We start from the raw sequence: 9,225 nt of genomic DNA, 5'->3' as shown, positions 1-9,225 counted from the left end.
CACCCAGGCACCTCTGTCCATATATTTATTTTTATCTGTGTAGATCATTGAAGAATTGATTTTATGTGCCTTGTTTCATACGCATTTCATTTTATTGTATGAAAAATGTGCACTTGGGTGGAAAACTGCATTGTCTACAGCACATTCTTCCTTGTGTTCTCTGATTCTGGGGGAGGTATTTTATAGTTTTGCAAGTTGCAGATAAGTGGTAGACATGCAGATCCTGTCCTGTCTTCCTTCCCCTGCTGTGGGGGAAAATAAATCCCAGACTGGTTTGTTTTCCTATGCAATTTGTTTCAACATTCCTTTTTCCTCCATATAAATGTATGCTTCTTGACTTCCTTTTCTAACCGGTCTTAATGTTTGCCTGGTTTATTCACTGAGTATGAGTTAAAAAGAATCTTTAATTTTTCAACTGTATGGAAGTTGCAATTTAACCTTTTTTTTTTGAAAACTGTAACTGTTTATAAATTTCATTCAATCCTTCTATTTTGCTTGAGACTGTCTTTGTTGCTCAATGTAGATTTAAATCTTCGATTTGTTTGCCTGCTGTGTATGATTCCATGTAAGTGCTGAATTTTACTTTTCTGTTCCCCTTGTGATGGACACCTAACCTGCTTCAGCAGCTGACTATAAAAATAAACAAACAAGCAAAATCCAGAAAAATGAAAAGCAGTCTGAAGTAAACATCCTCATCATCTTCCTGGAGGATCCATGTAAGACTTTTTTCTAGATCACATACCCAGGAGGCATAACACGAATAAAGCAAGGGTTCAGAAACACATCCATGTGTGTATTCACCCGATTATCACACAGGTGCCCCTGGAATTTAGTGGGGAAGGTTGGTCTTCCTAACAGATGTTGATGGTCTTTTGGATAGTCGCCTAGGAGGAAAAAAGGCTTTTACCCTTCTCTCATACCATACACACAATGAGCTAAAATGGATCATAGACCTAAATATGAAAGGTATAAACAAGAAAGCTTCTAGAAGAAAACAGAAAATATGACCTTGGAGTAGGCAAATGTTTCCTCAACAGGACACAAAAACCAGTAACCACAATAGAGTATACAGTGAGGAGTTGGGCACTAAGTGTAGGACAGTCACACATTTATTCCACATGGTAGTTCCAGAACTTTCTCACAATCTCACCGATACTGAATCTTATCCAACTTCCTAGCCCCTGCCAGTCTGCCCAGTAAAAAAGGGGCAGCTCAGCGTTTCACAGGAGTGTTTCTCTGAGAACAAACAAGATCAAACATCTCTCTGTGGGCTTTTAGGCATTTGGATTTTTATTGCGGTGGATCTCCTGCTTCTGATCATTCTGCTATTGGGCATCCTTTCTTCTGCTTGTGGATTCTCAGTAACTCCTTGGTTCCTTTAGGTATTCATCCACAGTCAGTTTTAGACACTGCAAATATCTCCCCTCTGTCTCTCATCTGTTACTCGGCAAGCATCTGTGAGGCCAGGCCTCAGTAATTTGGTGCAGAAGACACAAGGAGCCATTTTTAGATTTAGACAGTCTGTTACTTACACAGGTAGTAAAAGGAAGATCAGCTGAATGTTCCAGCTTCCTGGGGTCCTCGTCCCATATTCAAGACAAGACAGTCCAAGAACTGCAGCCAGCCATGTGATATCCCACAGCTGAGGAGCCTATTGGCGACGGCCACTTTCAGTGGTCTTACAGTGTGTTCTGAGGGGGACAGCAGAAAGACTCGTACCTCAACAGAACATGGGGGGTGATGAGTGATGAGAAGCTTTCTTCCAAGAAGGGATCAGGTGGAGAGTGGCAGGTGTTTGCTGCCACTGTCTCTCATTCCAGGAAGAGCCAAGAGCATCTGTCTGACTCAGAGTCGCTGCAGTTCAGACCTTCACCGTGTGGTTCCCGTGGCTGTAGGCAGGAGGGCCAGTGTCCGCGTGGAGCTCTTCTCCGGTGTTGCTTTTGTCCATGATAGCCTTTGTTTGAAAAATAAATGTTTGTGCTGTGTGCTGAAACCATTATAACCACATTCCGTTTGGGCCACATCTTACCGCCCATGTCAACATGACTTTGCTCTTCCACAGTTCCTAAGTATTACTTTACTTTTCCAGGTGTTTTTGACTAGGTAAACGGTTTCATTGTTCATTATAGACACCTCCTAGAAGATCCATCGACTCTCCAATGGAAAGCATCACGAGATAGTCTGTGCCCTAAGAACCTTTGAATCCCTGCCTCAAAATCCTCGCCTTGCTGTTCCTGCCAGTCCTGGACCGATGTACAGCAATCCTTCCCCACTCCTGATTCAGCCCCTGCTATGCCAACACTTGCCTTCAACCAAACTTCTCGATAAACTCGGACCTTGCCTTCCTCTAGGACACTGCCACAGCTCTGCCGAGGCGGTGTCCTCCCTGTTCGCCACGAGCAATAAACTCAGCTTTCTCTTCTCCGCAGATTTTTGTGGGACGAAAGCATTTGGCAAGATAATTAATTAATCCGTTTTTCCCATTATGTGTTAGGTTTCGGGATCTTACTTAAGATCCCAATCTGAAGCACAGTCATATTTTGAATATTGTCTTTTAGACAATGCACTGAGATCTTTCTCATATGTGATCTTCAACTGGCTTTATAGTTTCGACATTCACAAACACCATGCAACAAAGAAATCTGCCCCTTTGGAGGGAGGCTGGATATTGTTAAAGTTGACCTCACTCACTTCAAGCTGTGCCAATACTCTAGCCACTAACCACACATGGCTTTTTACATTTAAGTTAATTAAAATTCAATGAAAAATCAAAATTTGGTTTTTCAGTGGCACCTGCTACATGTCAGATGCTCAGTGACCTTACGTGACTAGTGGCTGCTGTGCCCTGCAAGAAGACAGGGGACCTCTCCGCCACAGCAGGAAATTCTGTCGCACAGCCTGCTTTCAAGCGTTCTCTTTCAACAGAACCGGTTAGCCAACAAAGCTTTCAGTTCCTTGTTATAAATTTAACTTCTTATTAACACAGATTAAAACTTTTTATAGCACGTGGTACTTTTACAGCTGGGTAGTTTAATTTAGAGTTTCCATTCAATGAAAGCAGACTTCTCTTAAAAAAGGAATTATACTTCTGATTTTTTTTAATTTTTCATTTTCAAAGAAAGGGCTCATATGATTTTGGTGCCTAAATCCTTGCATCCATTTCCTCCCAAGTCTCTTCCAATGCTTCCTTGTCCATGGGTCTGTGAGAGTGAGGCCAGCCTATTTGGAGGGATGATGGGGACACAGCCGGGGTGGGTCAAGACTGCTTAGCAGTGGGCAAACTGCTAGGGAGTGTTGGGGGACAGGGTTCCAATGCCCAGCTCAACTGTGCAATCTCCATGAGACCTTGGACAAGTCACTTGTCCATTGTTTTGTAGCTTAGCCTCCATGATTAGAAGCTGGAGATGAGCTCTGTGGTCCCTTCCTTGTCAGATCAAGGAGAATGCCTGGAAGATGTTGCAAGATTGAACAAGGCAGGGCTCACAGAGAGAAAAGGCTGCCTGGCCTCCAGGGGGCTCACAGTCTGTCTGGAGAGGCACAAAGAGTGTCCACAGTATGGTAGCGTTAGGACACTACACAGGATAAGGTACCATTGTAAGCAGCCATTGCATACAGTTCTCTGTTCCAGCTCCTTGCAAGAGGACCCCCTTATGGCCCGACACCTGTGAAGCTATTTGGGGAGCAGCCCTGAAAGATTCAGCATGGTTTGAGGCATGACCAGCATTGCAGTTAGGACTGGGGCCTTGGGGAGACCAGACACACTGGGGACCAGAGAAAGGGGTGGGCACAGGCTATGGGGTCTTAATGCAGGCTGAGGCCTCTACAAAGCCTAGAAATACAATTAATGCAGAGTAGCTGTGTCCTCATTTTAGTTCTGTGGTGGTCACAGACAGGAAGAGGCTGTAGACTCCTCCTCTATTTTGTCCCCTCTCCCCTGAACAGCCTCCTGGTGCCCAATGACAGCTTGGGCTCCAGGATCCCTGCTTATTTTCCTCAGAGACTCCAGCTTTCCACCTCCTCCCCTTTGTTGTCACCCCTCTCCCTGGTCCTTCTTCCACAGAAAGACCAGGGCAGGGTAGTCTAGGATCATGAGTGGTCTTAAGCAGGCCAAAGTGTCTGCTCATTTTAGGGAGGTGAGACGATCTTATTCCATGAAGAGGAGACTGAATACACCTAGCGGAAGCTAGGCTATAACCAACTGGGAACACCAGCCATGTGAGTTCAGAGCACACTGGGCACGTACATTGGTCGGTGTGCCTTCCTTAGATATGTTAGTCCCTTACATGGTCTTGTTTGCTGTTCTTTATGCCTAATCAAATTAAGTTCTTAAAAAATACCTGTCTTTCATTTGAGAGTTGTTTGATATTTTCTCTCATGGGGTAAGGGGTTTTGGGAGGAAGACTATAGAAGTAAAGTGCCATTCTCATCAGATCATGTCAGGGGTACATACAATCCACATGAGTATCGTGATCACTCTTAAACTTGGTCATGGAGCTGAGGTGGTGCTTGCCAGGTCTGTCCACTCTGAAGTTACTCTTTCCCTCTTTCCACGCCATTCTCTTTGGAAGAAGGCACCGCAGACAGATCACACTTAAGGGGTGAGGGTTATGTGTCTCCCCTTGAGGGCAGAGGATCCATATAAATTATTTGGAGTTCTGTACAGATTTGTCTGTTCTCCCCTACTTACCTATAAATTTACTCCACCATTTACTTATATCAGCATGGAATCACGGATAGTTAATACATTACCGCTTTGTTTCTCTCTCTTTTTTTAAATTAATTTATTTATTTTCAGCATAACAGTGTTCATTATTTTTGCACCACACCCAGTGCTCCATGCAATCCGTGCCCTCTATAATACCCCCCACCTGGTACCCCAACCTCCCACCCCTGCCACTTCAAACCCCTCCGATTGTTTTTCAGAGTCCATAGTCTCTCATGATTCACCTCCCCTTCCAATTTACCCCAACTCCCTTCTCTTCTCTAACACACCTTGTTTCTCAGTTTGTTCCAATATTGGATGTCTTTTCCCTCTTTACATTTTACACACACATTGTTAAAATGAGAGACTTTTTCATCTTTCACCCACTCGAGGATTCTTCCAACCAATGTTGATGGAACCCTTGTAGGGAATGAGAAGAATGAGAATTGAAGACGTGGAATTAGTGCTGAGCTCTCCTCCCTGCTTCCTGTGCCCAACGGACCCATCCTTTTCGCCTTCCCCTCTGATACTCCCTGCTCAGCACCTCTTCACCATCTTCACAGTGCCTGGAATTGAAACTCGGCCCCCATTCAAAAACCTCCCAGGGTGAAAACACATCACTGACCCACCATGCCTGGGAGTACAGACCCTGAGCTGCCCTGGGGACGAGAGAGACCCCACAGCCCCCCAACCACACACAGGTAGTGCATGGAGAGACAGAATAGAAGAATGGTGGGGTGCTTATGTGGTTCAGTCGGTTGAGCATCCCACTCTTGATTTCTGTTCAGGTCACGATCTCAGGGCTGTAAGATAGAGTCCTGAGTCAGGCTCCCCACTAATTGTGGAGCTTGCTTAAGATTCTCTCCCTCCCTCTTCTCCTCCTCCCTGCCCTGCTTCACTTGTGTACGTGCTCTATCTCTATCTCTTAGAAAAAAAAAAAAAAAAGAATAGAGGAATGGCCTCTTCTTTTACCATAGATCTCTTCTTGGGCATTCTTAGAAGTTTTTGTAGCAATGGTGGAGGAGAGTGAAATGGGAAGAAGCTGGGCAAAAGTGAGTGCCTGAGGCAGGACTGAGGTCTTCAGGCCCAGAAATAGAACCTGAAAGTGGTAGACCCCCACCTAGGCCTCGCTGCTCCTTCCTCCCCACTGCCCACAGAGCCTCCCTGTCAGGCACAGAGCCTCCCTGTCAGGCTACTTCCTTCCTCAATCATGTTGTTGGCCTTTCTTAATTTTTCTTGTTTCAAAATGCTGGGAAGCTGCAGTAGAATCAGGCTCACCTTCTGCTTCCCTCTCCCCAGAGGTCTCCCCTTCTCACCTCCACTGTCATTACTTATATCAGCATGGAATCACGGATAGTTAATACATTACCGCTTTGTTTCACCTCTCTCCAACACTGTCAGAAATAGGTTGGGAGTAACATCTTTGGGGAGCCCTATGCTTGATCCTGCCACCTGTCCTGCTGGGGCTCCTGGCCTCAGGTGAGATCGGGAGGGTGAAGTGGAGGGGTGGGGAAGGGAGGAGGGTGGTTCTGTGACCAGAAGGCTGGCTTTGGGGACTATGCTGTGGGTGTGTGCTTCCTTTCCTATTACTCCAGCCCTGGGAGAGGGGTAGCTGGAGACAGTTAGGGCCCTGACTTGAGGGCTTGTTATCCAGGTTCCCGGGGAAATAGAGTTGTGCCTGTGGAACTTTATGAGTTGGTGGGATAGGCACTCTCCGTGAAATGCCAGCACCCTCTCAAGGGAGAGCCATATGAGGAAAACCCAGGGTCAGCAGACATCTGTAAATGAGTATGCCAGGTTAGTCACAGTTCCAAGCCCCACATGGCAGCTCAGAACTCTCAGCGCACAATCTGGGGTGGGCTAGATGCTGATTTTTTCATCACCATGATTTAGTTGAGGGAGGAGGACTCAGTGCCCCCTAATGGTGTGGAAGTTACAACTCTTGCAGCAACTTGGTCACTATTCTCAGAATTATCAGCTTGGTGGTATCTCCAGCTGAGCTTCCTTCTTGAGGAAATACTCCCATCCCTCCCAGGTCTGGGAAGAACTGTTGCTTGCCCCCTTCATGTGCTACAGTCACCTCAGATCCCACCAGATCTTCTGCTCTGATCCAAGGGGATTGAGGGCCCTGTCTCCAGGGAAGAGCTCTTCCCTCATGCTAATAGTCCCAGCCCCAACTGGTGGAAAGATCTGCCCAAGGTTCACTAGACAGAAACCCAGAGTGTCTCTCTATGTTTCTTTTTTTCTTACACACATACAGCGATAGCAGTGGTGTGTGGATCTTAGGCACAGATCACCCCTGTTCTAACAGACCCTGAGGTACTATCTCCATGTCCCCTACTTTCTCTCACAGCTTTGGGGCCAGACTCAATTCTGTCTTTGGGGCCTGCGGACAGTTGTGGTCTACTTTCTTTATGCTTTAGCCCCAACCACTTCTCCTGTGTGGACACCCACCTGGCTTCTACCAAGTACAGGTAGGTCTGGGGTCTCAGTGAGGTATTTGAAGAGTGACTGGGCAGCTTGGGTCACCTCAGATTTGGGGAAGGGAGCACCAAGGAGGCCTATGTCTGTGGTTTGAGCTCCTGGGTTCTGGAGCTTTGGCTGGTGGGAAGCTACCTTCAGGGCTTGCTAGGCTCGAGACCCTGGGAGATAAACATGCAGAATCTGACCTGAACATGAAGATAGTCATGGGTGTGCTGGGTGCCCCAGGAGGCAAGCCTGTCCAGGAAGACCCCCGCATCAGTGTGTCCCAGGTCTGCCCCTTGCTTCCCATTAGCTTAGGGTGAAACTCCTCCCCTTTGGGCTAAGTGCCAAACTAGACTTCAGCTGATTATAAAGATCCCAAGCATCAGTTACCCCTGGCCCGAGGGATCCTAAGGAGTTGGCTCTGTCCCTTTTCTACTTTCTTTCAAGGTTCTTAGAGGCAAATCTCATTCTCTATTCTAGTTCCCTAGGCAGTCACTGTCTTCTTTTTGTCCTCCTTAGTTCTGATAACTTCTCTTGAGGGGACCTCTGGCTCTCCCTCTCTTAATGGCTCTGAGCCAAGTAGGTCAGGTGGTCACCAGAAGGGAGAGTTCTAGGAAGGGACAGCCAGATAGCTCATGCGGACTCCAAGTTAGGAAGAAGGGACTTAAGGATTATTTCCAAATGGTTGAAGTATGGGGTATTATAGAGGCATCTCCAAGGCTCAGATTCAAAACTGGGGAGAGAGGAATAAAGAGGAGGATAGAGGTCATTAACTCTAGAGGAACTTAATGACCTCCTCTAGAGGTCATTAACTCTAGAGGAGGATAGAGGTCATTAACTCTAGTTCCTCTAGAGTTAATGTCTAAAGTCAGTTAGACATGGGATTTCTGGAATGAAACCAAATGGAACCAACATAATGTGGAAGCCAGAAGCTATATTGGTGTGAAAATGTGGGTGTGAGATCACAAATGGGCAGATGGTGGCTGGAGACATAACAAAAAACAGGTGAGAGGAAACTTTTGATTTCTGCTCTTGACTCTTGGAGTTGTGAGCTTTGAGACCATTATGACCTTCCCTTCATTGCAAAAATAGGCTCATCAGCCTAGGTCACAGGTGCTCTAGTGGGCCATGCAGCCCAGAAAAAACAATGGGTGACTGAAGAAGATAGGTGGCCAACTGCCTATGGGCATTTTCTCCCTAACCCTTTCCTTCTCCCAAGTCCAAGGTGGGTTACAAACTGAAGAAGATGTCCCAAAGTGTTTAAAGGTGAAATCCTGGCCAGAGAATGATAATGACAGCAATGTGGGCACACAAAGGGTACTCTTATGCTCTAAGTACCACTTTTAAAGTTCATGAGATAAAAGGATCTAGCCTTCCTTTCTTCCCTTATCACTAGACTGGGAATATGATCACCCTAGGGGTATCTGAATTCAGAAGCCAAAATAACTTGGTGCCTTAAGAGAACTACTACCTTAAAAGAGTAACAACATACCAAACAAAAGAAACCATCCGAAGAAGAACTATGGGGACTGAAAGCACAAAAATTACAGGTAAATATTGCCAGTATGGCTAAGAGGTAAGGGTATATTCATAAACTAATGATTCAAAAGCAAGAACCATTAAAACTGCTAAATTAAAATAATACTTGTGAAAAATATTATGGTTGAAATAAAGACCACAATATATGTGATATATAAAGAATAGACATGGTAGGAGCATGAGCTAGAAGAAAAGCTCAGGAATTCTCCCTTTAGAAAGTTCCTGTAAAGCATAGAAGATTAAAAAATCAAAGATAAGCGAAGAAACATAGAAAAGTAGATGTACCAAGATAATGGTTACAAAAATCCCTGAGAAAGAAAAAAGATGGAAAGAAAAAAATTGAAGAAAAAATTAATATAAATCTCAAAATTATAGAAGAAGAAAGGATCTTGGATCATAAAGGTTCGTATATTGCCAAGAAGGGAAAATAGGAAACAAACATACATGCACACACACATACAGCCCTAAACTCATCATATGAAGTGTAAGAATATCGAAGACAGAGAGTAAATTCTAAA

The sequence above is a fragment of the Mustela erminea genome, chromosome 4 (genome assembly GCF_009829155.1).
Source record: "Mustela erminea isolate mMusErm1 chromosome 4, mMusErm1.Pri, whole genome shotgun sequence".
Classification (NCBI taxonomy): domain Eukaryota; kingdom Metazoa; phylum Chordata; class Mammalia; order Carnivora; family Mustelidae; genus Mustela; species Mustela erminea.
This window is presented reverse-complemented; position numbering follows the sequence as displayed.